This window comes from Camellia sinensis, chromosome 13 (assembly GCF_055761805.1).
Source record: "Camellia sinensis isolate YWXY chromosome 13, ASM5576180v1, whole genome shotgun sequence".
In the NCBI taxonomy this organism is placed as follows: domain Eukaryota; kingdom Viridiplantae; phylum Streptophyta; class Magnoliopsida; order Ericales; family Theaceae; genus Camellia; species Camellia sinensis.
Window position 1 is genome coordinate 91,473,501 of NC_138973.1, and position 15,023 is coordinate 91,488,523.

A 15,023-nucleotide genomic window follows, 5' to 3' on the forward strand; every position below is an offset into this window, starting at 1 on the left:
GTTACACCAAAGCCGGGAGAGGAACTCTACCGTTACCTTGCCGTCTCCCAGCACGCGGTCAGTGCGGTGTTAGTCCGCGCTGAAGGAATCAAGCACTTCCCAATTTTTTATGTCAGCAAGACCTTGCTGTCGGCCGAGACGAGATATTTGCCGCTGGAAAAACTAGCGCTGGCGTTGATGATGGCTTCGAGGAAGTTGGCGCATTATTTTCACGCCCATACCATTGTCGTACTGACTGAGTTTCCCCTCAAGGCCTTGTTCGAACGAGCGGACTTCTCAGGCCGAATTCTTAAGTAGGCGGTCGAGTTGGGACAGTTTGATGTCAAGTTCCAGCCGCGCACTGCTATCAAAGCCCAGACCTTGGCAGATTTTGTCGCCGAGTTCTCACCTGGCACTCATCCGGTATGCCCGGTCGATATTACCTAGGCAGATGGTGAGATGCAGGCAAGGCCAACCAAGGTACAACCAGTTAGAGTAGGTAGCGACACGGAGTTTGCGCGCACCAGTGAAGCACCCTCAGTTTGCACAGTTATCCCACCCGGTGATGCGATTACAGAGTTATCTATCGCCGACCCATCCACTCTGTCCGGTCTCGCATCACCAAGGGGGGAAGAAATTGACCCAAACCATTCAGAACCTGATGATTCGCCTACGGACTTGAGCATTACAGATCAACTTGCTGAGTCCGGTGCCGAATCATCAAGGGGGGAAGGAATGGATCCACATAGCTCAGAACCTGCGACAGGCTTAACACCGCAACCTGATGATTCGCCTACAGACTTGAGCATTACAGATCAACTTGCTGAGTCCAGTGCCGAATCATCAAGGGGGGAAGGAATGGATCCACACAGCTCAGAACCTGCGACAGGCTTAACACCGCAACCTGATGATTCGCCCATGGACTTGAGCATTATAGATCAACTTACTGAGTCCGGTGTCGAATCACCAAGGGGTACTAAATTGGCACCGGTTAACACAGAACATGAAACAGCACAGCCGAGCAGTCGTGATCCCGTTGCCCTTCGCAACTCTCAGGACCCATCCGATTGCTGGAAGCTTTTTGTGGGGGAAATGTGGAAGCTTTTCGTTGATGGAGCGTCCAACCGCCATGGTGCCGGCCTAGGTATCGTTCTTATCTCGCCGGATGGCCTAACCATTGAACATTCTATCACGCTTGGCTTCCCAGCATCTAACAACGAGGATGAGTACGAGGCACTTCTCGCCGGGCTCAAGAGCGCAATTCAAATGAAGGCTGCCGAGCTCTTGGTGTACAGTGATTCCCAGCTTGTGGTTAACCAAGTCTCTGGGATTTATAAAGCAAAGGACGACAGGATGGCGCAGTACCAAGCTCTGGTCAGGGAACATATCAAGCAGTTTGAGGCAATCAGAGTCCAACAGATTAGCCGGGAAGAAAACAGCCGAGCTGATGAACTAGCCGGCCTCGCTTCCATGGTAGATAGTACGTCTCCAAACCCCCTGTTGATTGACTTTCTTCCGCGGCCGAGCATTGAAAAAGCTAGGCAGACGGATGTGCTCTGCGCCGGGCTAGGTCCTTCCTGGATGGACCCCTTGATCCTGTTCCTCAGAGACCGGACTCTTCCAACGGACAAGAAAGAAGCACACAAAATCCGGGTGAAGTCAGAACGGTTTTGGCTCTCTCCATCTGGCGCGTTGTATAAAAAGTCCTTTACTGGTCCTTATTTAAAGTGCGTGCACCCGAATAGTGTGGAGGCCTTCATGTACGAAATTCACGAGGGCATTTGTGGAAGCCACATAGGGGGCAGATCCTTGGCCTACCGAGCTATTTCACAGGGATACTGGTGGCCGTGCATGCAGGCCGACGCACAAAAGTACATCCGCAAGTGCGAAAAATGCCATAAATTCGCCCATCAGATCCATCAGCCGGCTAGGGAACTTCTTCCCCTCACCAGTCCTTGGCCCTTCGCCATGTGGGGGCTAGATATAGTGGGGCCACTGCCAACTGCACCGGGCAACCGGAAATTCTTTATTGCGGCCACATACTATTTCACGAAATGGGTTGAAGCTGAGCCCTTGGCAACCATCAAAGAGAAAGACGTGAAGCGGTTTGTCTGGCAGAACGTGATCACGCGGTTTGGCGTCCCCAAGATTTTGATCTTTGACAACGGCACCTAGTTTGACGGTCGCCTATTCAGAGGATTTTGTGAAGATTTGAAGATAGAATTCTACAACTCCACCCCGGCTTACCCGCAGTCCAATGGTCAAGCCAAAGCATCGAACAAAACAATATTGGATGGGCTGAAGAAACGGCTAGAGAAGGCAAAGGGAAAATGGGCTGAGGAATTGCCCAGCGTCCTTTGGGCATACCGAACAACCCAGCGGCGATCTACCGGGGAAACTCCATTTGCTTTAGCTTATGGCATGGAGGCGGTCATACCTTTGGAAGTTGGAGTGCCCACCCTTAGAAGCGAGAGTTTTGAGCCCGAGCTGAATGCCGAGGCTATTGCCTTGGAGCTGGACCTAGTGGAAGAGCGCCGGGAGAAAGCCCTTATCCATGTGGCCGCCTACCAACAAGAGCTCTCCAAGAAATACAACAAGATAGTGCACCCCAGACCATTCAAGGTGGGGGATTGGGTTTTGAGGAAGGTTATGGGCAACACCCTGGTGCCAGGAGAAGGAAAACTAGGGGCAAATTGGGAAAGACCCTACAAGATCACCGGTCTGGCAGGCAAGGGGGCTTACCACTTGGAGGATCTCGAGGAAAGAGCAATACCCCGGCCATGGAATGCGGCCAACTTGAAACTGTATTATTTTTAAGCTTTTGTTTCCTTTTCTTGTGCAAAGAAATTTTTTGGCTTGCACTACAGAATGTAATTCTTTTTGTCAAATATATAGAAGTAATTTTGCCTTAGCACTTGAACTGTTGTTTTAACGTAAAAAGACCGAGATGGTTTACTCCGGTTGGAAGAGTTGGTGTTTTGTCCAACTTCGGATTCCCAACCGAGATGAAGTACTCCGGTTGGAAGAGTTAGTGTTCCGCCCAACTTCGGATTCCCAACCGAGATGGTTTACTCCGGCTGGAAGAGTTGGTGTTTTGTCCAACTTCGGATTCCCAACCGAGATGAAGTACTCCGGTTGGAAGAGTTGGTGTTTTGTCCAACTTCGGATTCCCAACCGAGATGATGTAATCCGGTTGGAAGAGTTGGTGTTTTGTCCAACTTCGGATTCCCAACCGAGATGATGTAATCCGGTTGGAAGTGTTGATGATTTGTTCAAACCGGGCTGGTTATTTCATTTTATAAATTTGTTTTGTTCTGCTTAAGCACTTCAACCGAGTTATGAATTCCGGTTGATGAGGTGTTCTGTTCAGACAATGATTTATACCGAGATATTTTGCTGAAGATGGAATTGATGACTACCGTGCAAACACTTGGCAAAATTTGAATTTTTCATTGACAAGAAATTCAATACAAAAGGTGGGGACAGAGCCCGGTTACATCAGAAGTGTTTAAAGCAAAAATACAAAAAAGAAAAGAAAACTAAACTAAGGGGGATAGATTGGTGAATTCGTCCTCGCCGGCATCAAGGTTAATGGTTGGACTGGTATCTTGGGCACCGAGCTCCTCATTGCCGGGCTGCTCTTGTACCTCGGCCTCTTCTGCCTCAGAATCTGTCTCCCCGTCTCCTTCTTCAAGTCCTTCCTCGGCCTCAGCCTGCAAAGCGCTGAAGACGTCGTTTGCATAAGGCACGAGGTAGACCGGTAGCGAAGCTGGAGGAGGGTTGGCAAATACGTCGGTGTCAGAGCCCTGGCAAATACGTCGGTGTCAGAGCCCTGGCCGAGGTGTTCGCAGGCGGATTTCCAGCCAGCCTTGAAGTATATGTCTTGTGTTGCAAAGACTTGCTTCTTGTAGCTCTGCTCGGCCTCGTTAAAACCCGCGTTGTTGGCAGCCCGGCAAGCTTTCTTCTTCGACTTCTTCAGGGTGTCCACCTCGGTCTGGAGCTCATTTTGTTTTTTCTTGGCCGCATTCAGCTGACCGAGCAGTCTGTTATTATCAGCGTTGGCCATCTCAAGGGAAGCCTTAGCTCGGCCGAGCTCGGCTTGAAGGCTCTCGACCTGGCTGGCTGTGTCGTTGGCCTTTTGCCGAAGCCTGTGGATGCGCTCCAAAACCAGGTGTTGTTTTTGAATGTCCTGCAAAAAGCAAAGTTGATTAGAAACGGAACCGGGCAAACACTTGTGAAATTTTCAGAGAAACATCGACTTACCCTGGCCATAGACTTCACTGACGATTTGACCAACCGAGTGTCAGGGACGTGGTCGCTGCCGACCACGTCGCTCGGTAGTAGCAGAGATTTTGACAGATCGAAGGCGAGCAGATGCTCTTTGTCAGCCTTGATCGAAGCCTTTGCCGGGATGTCTTGACCCTGGTGCTTCAACTGTGGGCGCCAGGCCGGCACTGGGGTGGGTGCATCAGGTGGATGCTCGGTAGTCAGCTCGGCGACCAACTCGGCGGATGGGTCTGCCCTAGCTCTTTTACCGGCACGTCGTGCAGAGGGTTCTCGGCTAGATTGCCCGGCGGATTGAGAGGCAAGGGCGACCACTGCACCACTGGATTGACCGGCGGCTGGCAACCGAGTTACAACGCTCGGCAGCTCGGCGGATGTGGCGGTGAGCAGGTTCTTGATTCTGCTGCGCTTGGCCATTTCTTGTTCCTCGGTCAGGCGAATGAGGGGAACGTCTGGCAGAGTAGGATCCGGTGGAGGTGTTGGAGCTCGGAGGAAGTCAGTTACTTTACTCCGGCGGGGAGCGGAGTATCTGTATGTGGGACTGTAGCCGAGCAATTGGTTGCAATCTCGGTCGCGGTAGCAAAGCGCGATCCTGATTGCCTCGACGTTGGGGAAGTTATAGTTGGCTTGCAAGGCTTGGATGGCTGCAAAAGAAACAAGAGAATGATTAAACTACAGAAACATCAAGAAAGTGTATAAATCGAGATAATTTGCGCGGCTTACATGTGCTCCCAAATTTTTGCTAATCATCCAGCCCGGTACCTCGGCTGTCTCGTAGTTACCAGACACCCAGAAGAAATCATCGTCGTGAAGATCCTTGTCTGGTGTGCCGGTCACGATTTTCTCTCTGCCCGGTCTAATCTTGAGGTAATAGGCGAGACCGTCGCCGGTGTGGCCCAGGGTGTGTTGGCGTAGGACCTCGGCTAAACCTAGGCTTATGCCTAACCGGTTGTTTAGCTCGTGCACGCCGTTTATTATCCGGTAAGTGTTGGTGGACACTTGGGTGGGTGCCAGCCCGGTTCGGCGCAAGAACTCGGTTATCAGTGGATTGAGTGGGAAATGAAGGCCCCCTTCGACGATGGACAGCACGGTGAAGGGGCACTCCTCCCTACCCCAAGGTGTGGTCTCCTCTTCTGCGAGCTCCAGGTGGACATCGGCCGGGACGCCGTACTCCTCCCTGAGCGCAGCCAGCGTAGCCGGAGTATCCACTAGGAAGCGGAATTTACCCATTTCGGACTGGCTTGGTATAGCCCGGTTGAGGGGTTTGGCACTGTGGTAATTGGTTGCTGCTCGGTTCTGAGAGACTCAGGAACGACAGTGGTCCCCTTGGACTCTGCAGGAAAAGGATGGCAAGTGTAAGTGTCAGCGTGGTCGCGCAAAAGGAGCTAGACTTTAATTTAGAGTGCCAAACCACCTCGGTTGTCTATTCAAATTGAGGAGCCCGGTCGCCCAAGCAGACCAGATATTAGCCCGATTGAGCGACCAAGTCCTTTTATGATCTCGGTTTTTGCTAGGGTTGAGACAAACTTGTTATTTGCTCGGTTTGATTGGTTTTTTAGATCAAAAGAAGACCAGGAGCCCGGTTCACCCCAGTTCTTCAGTGTTCTTCAGGAAGACGAAGAACACCAAGAACAGTGGGAGGTTTGGGACGGATTCTATGGCTTATGCCTTAAGTGCTACGTTTTTGTACCCTAATGTGTGTAAAATGTAAGAAAATAGCAACTCAAAAGGGGTTGAGTATCTTACCTGTGAAGGGCTGGAGGTGTTCTTCCTGGCACGAAGAATGGCAGTCGAATCTGAGAGGAGATAGCTCGAGCTCTGAATCGTCAGGAATAGAAGAAGCAGTAGGCAGAAATGATATAATGGAGGTCCTGTATATATAGACCAGGGAGAGGCCGCCCAAATTCAAATTCTGGCAAAAACGGCGGGTTGGCTTCTCGATGACCAATGGGAGCCCGCCACGTGTCCCTGTTTATGACGACGTCAAGACTGAAGCGACGGGTTGAAGAGTCGAAGAGCCAACCGAGCTACTTCTGAAGAAGAGGACGTCAGCCGTGGCGTACAACCGGTCAAGTTTGCAGACAGTTGTTAACCAGCCCGGTCGCCCTCTAGCATCTTGGAGACTGGAGAAATGTTATCTCGGTCGAAGTGAGTAATCCCAGTCACGCTTTCGCGGACGAAATTAAGGGGCAATTGAGAGGGTGATTTATGATCAGGAGTTGGGCCGAGGTAACGGCCGAGCAGATTGGAAGCCCAACGATGCATGGGGCCGAGATGATTGACAATCCGCCAAGAAGTGGGCTACCAGAACTTGGGCCGGGCAGAACTTGGACCGAGTGTGTGTCGCCCCGGACCGAAAAGAAGCTCGGCAAGGTAGTGCTCGGTTGGACCGAGTTGCCTGATCAGGGGATGGCTGAAACCAGACAAGCTGGTTGACCGGCGCCCGGAAAGGCGTGGTCAACCGAGGAGACCGTTTGATCGGCAGGAAGGCCGACCAAAGGAGGTGCCCGGGCTAGGCTCTGCCGAGATGCCGCTTAGCCCGGTCCTCCTTGTGTTTATCCAGTGAGGCGCTTGGGTATGAAGCATAGCATGGCCGTGGTAGAGCAGCTCGGCTGCCGAGCTCCAGCTGTGAAGTCAGGCAGTTGAGATTAGGTGATGTTCAGCAAGGTCTATGCTGACAGATGGGATAGCAGAGCCACGTGTCAGGAGATGACTGGGAGTGGATATGGGGCGCAGAGGGTATATAAGCATGTCTGCACCCCCCATACGCCAGGGATGAACACTTTGTAAGGATTTTCTTACACTAAAACACCTCCTACTCTCTCTCTCCCTATCCTAAGGTATGTACTAACTTGATCGTTGGAGGGTTTTTCCGACCACACACCGCCGGGTAGCTCACCATTCTTTGCGCGCAGGTGATCGGAGATAAACGGAGCTTGGAAGAAAGGAGTACGGGCTTGCCGAAATATTTGCTCCCCGTACAGTATATTTTTCTCAAACGTAATAATGTAACATTTAAAAAAAATTCTTTAGTGTATTTTTTAAAAACATAATGTAACACACAAAAATTCTCTAGTGTACTTTTTTCAAATGTAGCACTCTAATGTAACACCAAAAAATTACACTAACAGAAATGTAGATTTTCATACTAGACAACCAAAATTTCAGCCATCAATCCCTCCCAAAAAAATCTTCTACACCTCATATTTTTATTCTTATCCCAAAAACGAATCACAAAAGTTATTTACTTGAATTCAAATGACATCAAATCAAATAAATTCAATTTTTCTAAACAAAAAGAACTAATTAGTTCATAAAAAAACTTTTAAGACTAAATAAATCAACATTCTCCCATATGAGATTTATAGATAAATTTTCCTTCAAAATTTACGGCTTTGCTTGTTTATGTTTTCAAACTAGTTTTTTACACCAGAGTTTGAATATGATGTTTGTTTAGTGTTTTAGAATCACGTTTCGAAAGCTCTGCGGAGAGCTCTGTCTCAGCCGCTTTCTCAGCCGCGCTTTTCAGAATTTTTTTTTGAAAATTTTGCGTGACGGGACGTCCGGCCAGTTGACCGGAATAGTGATTTTTTTTTTCTTTTGCAATTGATATGTTAATTTTTATATAATCGAAAAAAATATTTTCTGAAATTTTTAAAATTTTTTATGTGTTTTAAAATAATTTTGAGTTGTATGTTTAGTTATGAGTTGTAAATTTTTGTATCAAATATCAAATGTCACATCAACAATTCCCCACTCCAATCAAAATTCTTTTCAAAACTATTTTCAAAACTCTTTACCAAACAAATTTTCTACACTCAAATCATAATTCCAAAACCCACAAACTCAAAATACAACTCATACTCTCAAATCATAATTACAAAACACAACCAAACGCAGACTACTTTTTTTTTTTAATTTTTAGTGATTTCTTTTATTTTAAATTTATGTTAATTTTTTTTAACCTTTTCGATTCATCTAATATAGAAGAATTTAAGAAGTTTAAAGTATATATATTTTTAAGAAGTTTATTAAAATAAAAAGTCACTTTTTATTATTATTTTTTTTTTCTTTGGTTTGTCTAATTGAGTAAAATTTAAGAGTCTAAAAATTTAAAAAAAAAAAAAACTAAAAATGAAAAAAAAATTAAAAAAAATTACTAAACAAATCCACCCCAAACAGCTATGTTTGGTATTGACTTAAAAGTCGAAAAAAAAAAAAAAAGTTGTAAATTACGATTTTTTTGCATAATACTCGCACATCACTAGAAGACTCTGTTTGGAAATGACCATATAAGTTACATTTTTTTAAATCTTTTTGCTTTTAGTAAAATTTATTTAAATTCTGTCAATTTTTTTAATTTTTAGATTCATTTAGGCTAAAAAGATCTAAAAAGTAATTTTTTTTTTTTATAAATAAATCAAGAAAATTTTTCAGTTGGTCTAATCAAATGGAGCCTAAAAGTAAATTTTTTTTAAATTTTTGAAAAAAAAAAATTAACTCAAGATAAAAATAAATCAAAAAAAAAAAACTGTTTAAAAAAATTGTCAAATCCAACCTGAACGTTTGACTCTCCCCTCTCCTCGGCCTCTAATGTATTTAAAAAAAAAAAATACAACCTTTTGCAAGCTATTTGACTTTTCATTTTTAATTAATTTTTTTAATTTGTAAAATTTACTCACGTACATTCGCCATTAAGAAGGTACAAGATCAATTCTTATTAATTATTTCTTCTATACTAGCAACCGTGGCACAAGTGATTTATGTGCAACACACACATATGACAAATTAATGACTAACATTGAACTTATTATTTTTAAATTTAAATTGTAATGCAATTTATCTTCAATTACTTGCCGGCGCATATATGAAGAAGTATGGATTTTACAATTTTTAAAGTCATTTTGAACTTTTTTTTTTTATAATAAATTTGGCAAAAATAAACAACTTTCATTAATTGGTAAAAGAAATTAACACAATTTCAAAATACATGCCAAACAAAGAAATCCACTACTAGCCAAAGAACAAAAAGAATCAAACAAACAACTAGGATTGGGCAGTATTGATTGTGTAAATACTGTCTAATTCGTTAAAATTGTACCAATCAGTACCAATTTATCTGCTAATCGTGGATTAAATTTTAAAATTTATATTCCGCATTCGAAACCAATCCACTTCTCTATATAGTATATTTTTTTAACCTCTAATGAAATAATATTAAAGTAAAAATGAGTGCAAGGAATTTAAGATGTGAAATTTGTTACAAATTAATAGTTATATATATGAAAAATATTATATAAAATTAGTTTGTGTTATATATATATATAATTACTTTGTAGTTTATGTAAATTAATGTTATATATTATGTAAATGGTTAATAATTGTTTAAGAATATTCTTCAATTAACTAGCAAATTGAGACTATCCCAAACCGCTGATTTGATTATTTGCCAATCCATTATTCACATTTTTGTTTATAATTTTACTCTTAAACCGTGTTAACCGCACCACATGCACCCTACAAAGAACACATAAGAAAGGCTGAATCCAACAATAACTATCGAAAAATGATGATTTTGTGATGATTTTAATGCAAAATTAAAGTGGGTCCCAACCACCAGTTGATGTGGGTTCAAATGGGTCTAGATTCTTTACAATAAAATCTTTACACCACAAAAAGAATGAAAAAAACATTAAGATTTGAATGAGAAATTGTCTTATAAAGTTAGCCTCATGAATGAGGTATTGGGGAAGGTGTGTAACGTATCCCACATTGATTATAGAGGGAAGCTTTAATGGGTATTTAAATATCTAGGATTTTTTATAAGGGTGTGAGCCTTTTGAGGCATCCAAATTTTTTTGAAGAAAAGGACTTATGGATATTTCAAGGATGAGCTTGGACCAAGACTATGGTCCAAGTTGGTTACATGCAAAAAGTGCCACACACACGTGCAGCTTGCCCAGACCAGATTAGATTGGGCCTAGTTCGGGTCTGTGGTCCATGGATCTTGGATCATGGGCTTAAGGCTTAAGACTTAGACTGAATAAGGTTTGAGTTGGACCTTGCAGATGTGATTCATCAGAACATCTAGTGGTATTGTACTTTCTCAATCTTATTATCTTGATAAGATACTTGACAAATTTAGTAAATCAGATACAATTTCTCAGTCTCATTATCTTGATAAGATACTTGACAAATTTAATAAATCAGATATAAGTGTGTCAAGGACATCGGTAGACTTAAGTCTACATTTGGCCAAGAATAATGGTAAGAGTGTCTTTCAACTAGAATATTTTCGAGTCAATGGAAGTTTGATATATCTGATGAGTTGTGCAAGGCCGGATATACCCTACTCAGTTAGTAGGCTTAGTAGATACATGAGTACTCCTAATGCTACTCATTGGAAGGGCATTATGCGGGTGTTGAATTATTTACACTACACTCGGACTCGGGCATAATGACAAGCGGACGGTTGTGGATTAAATTTTTTCAATCTGCCTAATTTTTGACGGATGGCAGATTTAAGATTCTTTTGGCTGCAATCGAACTGCCAAATCGCAAATACCCATAGTAATTTGTAAGATTTTGTATTTTTAATTTGTTTAGACATTCTGTTTGTATTTTCAATTGAAAAAGAGTTTAGATATTCAATTGTGTTTTCAATTTATTTTCAATTTGGAGATCATTTTATCAAATGGCAAGTGTTGATATTTGGTGGAAAATATAAGACTTAATTTTGTCATTTAAAAAAAAAATCAAATTAAATAGTTTTTGAATTACAAAAAAAGTAATGAAATAGTTTTGATAATTAATGGCTTTCTTATATGTATTTATTATTGGTATTTGACAATTTACTTGATAATGTTTTGGTGATATTGAATTGGATTGTTATCCAAAAAAAATATTGACAAATTGTTATATTATGTTCAAAATTTGTAAAAATTTGAACCGCTAAACCAATTCGTATCCATCCGCCAATCTGTCAATTTGCTCAATCTGCATCCGCCAATCTGGAGAACGGATTAGGTTCTCGGCCGCAACTGAATTGCGAACACCCCTAGTAATATGTATAATGGAAACTTTAGATATATCCGTCGTAGACATAATTCTATACGACAGTTACTCTGTAGTGGGGTTGTTACTATAAACTATGTAAAATTTAAAGACAATATTGGAAATCCACTAACAAAATGGTTAAATCGAGAGTTAGTAAAGAAGTCGTTAAAAGAGATGGGGTTAAGGCTTTTAGTGAGTGTTACCGGAACGAAAGACCTAACCTAGTTGACTGGAGATCTTAAGATTTAGGTTCAAATGAACAATTTAATTGCACGTAACTAATGAGTCACTAGAGAGGTAAATCCTCTTGCCCATTCCTTTATACAATGATACCTTGTGAGGTGGAAGGTTAAGCTGATACTTTTAATGACCTGTATGTTGTGAATAGTCAACAGTGGTCTAGCGAGATACCTTATGTAGGTCACATATGTGAATACGCAGTGGGGTCGCTTTTTAAAGAATTGATATGGCTGGATTCTTGAAAACCACTCACTGAACCAGATGAGTGTTTAGGGCTAAACCAGACACAATAGTGATAACATAACAATGGTTGGAGTAACTCCTGTCTAAGGTCTATTGTCTCGATTTACACAAACGGCAAAAACAGTTCATGATATCACTTTCACTGGTCAGCCAGTAAATCCGATAGGCTTTTACTACGAAAGATCCAAGACCAAAAGCTACATTCTCTAATACAGGGTTAGTCTGTGTGCTCTTTCTTTGAGTCTTTACTATTAAGTGTTGCCCATTTTTATTTATTCAATCAATTTTTATTCATGTGAGAGATTGTTAGAAAATAATAGTTTTTTGGTGATTTTAATACGAATGAAAGTGGATCCCAATCATCGGTTGGGGTGAGTCCAAATGAGTTTATATTCTTTGCAATAAGATTTTTACACCACAAAAAAAAAGGCTAAAAATCATTAAGATTTGAATGAGAAATTGTCCCATAAAGTTAGCCTCATGAATGAGATATTAGAAAAGGTGTGCAACCACTTATTCCACATTGATTATAGAGGAAAGCTTTGATGGGTGTTTAAATCCCTAGTTTTTTTTATAAAGGTGTGAACCCTTTAGGGCATCCAAATTTTTTGAAGGAATGGAGTTATGGATACTTCAAGGATAAGTTTGTGTGAAGACTATGGTCTAAGTTGGTTATGCACAAAGTCCGCTCGAACCGAACCTGGCCGAGCCGGGCCTGGTCCGGGTTCGTGGATTTTGAAACTTGGGCTTGGATTTGAGGCTTCAGACTTGCTAAACTGCATAAAGTTTGGGTTGGGCCGGGTTGATAGCCCACCAACCTAATCTTTTTCTAGACTAGGTCAAGGGATGGTGGCTGCAGATTTACACACGTGTATATAGTATGTAACCTCTATAGTTATGGTGGATTTATTCTATTAGTTTTGTAGAATTGATTTTTGTGTTGGTTGCTAGCCTTTATGGTTGATGACTTCTCTCCTGTCTCCCCTTTGTTTATAAATAGAGACCACCATTCTTTGGTTTTGGACACAAAATTTTTTGCTCTCTTGTTATATCATCAGTCTACCATTGTCAAGTTCGTCAAAATTATTCAAAAAGTGTTTCTACTCTATCTGGTTTCAACCGTCGTATCCTAAGATACAGATGCCTACATACCTCCAGCACCCATCGATAAGACAATGAATTTGTCTTAAGAAAACTGTGATTATACAGGCTTCGATTTGTTTTCTCATTTTTATTTCGGTTTATTATATTATTGCAAAATGTGTTTGCATTGTATTTCTATTATTATTTTTTATTTTATAAATTAAATTTAAATAAATCTGAATATATTTATTTTATTTTAACATGCATTCTAAAAAAATAATAACAACAAACTATGTGTAGCAACAAACATCACTAATGCTATGTTTGGTTGGGAGATTTGGGAATAAATTTGAAAAAAGAAAGGTAAAAGGTGTGTGAAACTAAGTGAAATATAAGTATATTTTATTTATATTTCACATTTCTTTTTCATATCTCTTTCTAAATTTTTTTTCAAATCTTCCAACTAAATATAAGGTAAAGGACCAGATTTATTAACAAATATCAGTAAACTAGATTTGAGCATGTGAAGTCGTTACCAAAGGACAACAATGGTTATGAACACCCAAATTGAAAAAGAAAAAAAAAAAAGTAACTAAACAAACATTATGAATAATGTGGAAAAAAGAATAATGTAAGGGATATTAAAATTTCTATAAAATACTTAACTAAATATCTTACATATAAGGTGAATCTCATATAAATATAAAGGTATAGCTTCTGTTCAGTTTAGGATCGAATTGGATCGTATTGTTGGACCCGTGAGGTCCATCACGGGTCCCGTTTTAATAATCTGAACCGTTCAATGTGTAGAACTCGTCGAGTATTATATGTCTGTAAAAAGTTACATTGATCGGATATCGATAGTTATGTGATCAAAATAATTTTTTGTCAACCGTTAATTTGTTCACCGTCTAATTTTTTTAATACGAAACTGATTTGATCATATAGCCATCGATATCCGATCAACGTGATTTTTTATAAGCATATAGTACTCGACGAGTTCTACATATTGACAGTTCAGATTATCAAAACGGGACCCGTGGTGGGTCCTCACGGGCCCAACAGCACGGTCCAGTCCGATACCCAAATATAAAATTTATATTTATGTGAGATATTTAATAAAATATTTAGTAAAAATTTTGAGACAACTAATATTTTCTTAAAAAAAATGGTAAACTACACTAATAGTCCCTATACTTTTCAATTGTGACACATTTGACCATGAATTTTGAATCTTGTTCCAAATAAGGACAATTAAATATACCATTAGATTTTTCAAGGGTGAAATTGTCAGTTTGATAAAATATAAATTAATTTGACAAAAATAAATGTCAAAAAAATAGTTTTGAATTTTTAAAAATTATTTCTACCCACTAAAGATAAAATTATGTAAAATTAATAAATCTTTTAGAAATTTTTTTTTACCAAATTAATTTTTATTATGTGTTTGGATGATAATCATGTAAAATTAATTTTTAAAAATTAATCATGTAATTTTTATTAATTTTGATCAATTTTACATAATTTAATCTTTAGTGGATAGAAATAATTTTAAAAAAAATTAAAAATATTTTTTTGACATTTATTTTTATCAAATTAATTTATATTTTATTAAATTAACAATTTTACCCTTGAAATTAAATAATTATATCTTCAATTATTCTTATTTGAAACAAGATTAAAAATTTAAGATCAAATATATCATAATTAAAAAATCAATAAGTAAAGTGATACAAGTCTCAAATTATAAAGGCTATTAATATAATTTACCTCAAAAAAAAAAAAAAAAAAAATTTGTCATTGGGGAGCTCGAAACCGAGTTGGGTCACAATTAACTGTCTCGTGTTCGGCGTTCTCTTTTTCACTTCTTCCAAGTAAAATGTGCCAACATAAGTAACATCTATTTCCGTGAAAGTCAATATATTAGCTCAGGAACGTGAATTCTTAGATTTTCCAACACATAATATCCCCCCACCCTCCTTTTTTTTTTTTTTTTTTTTTTTTTTTTTTTTTTTTTGTGAAGTATTAATAAATTTTAAATAATAATTCTATAAATTGTTTAGCCTTTTGCTTTTCTTATAGATTTAAAAGGCTCATTCTAATATGAATTAAATAAATAGTCAAGTGTACGGGAAAGA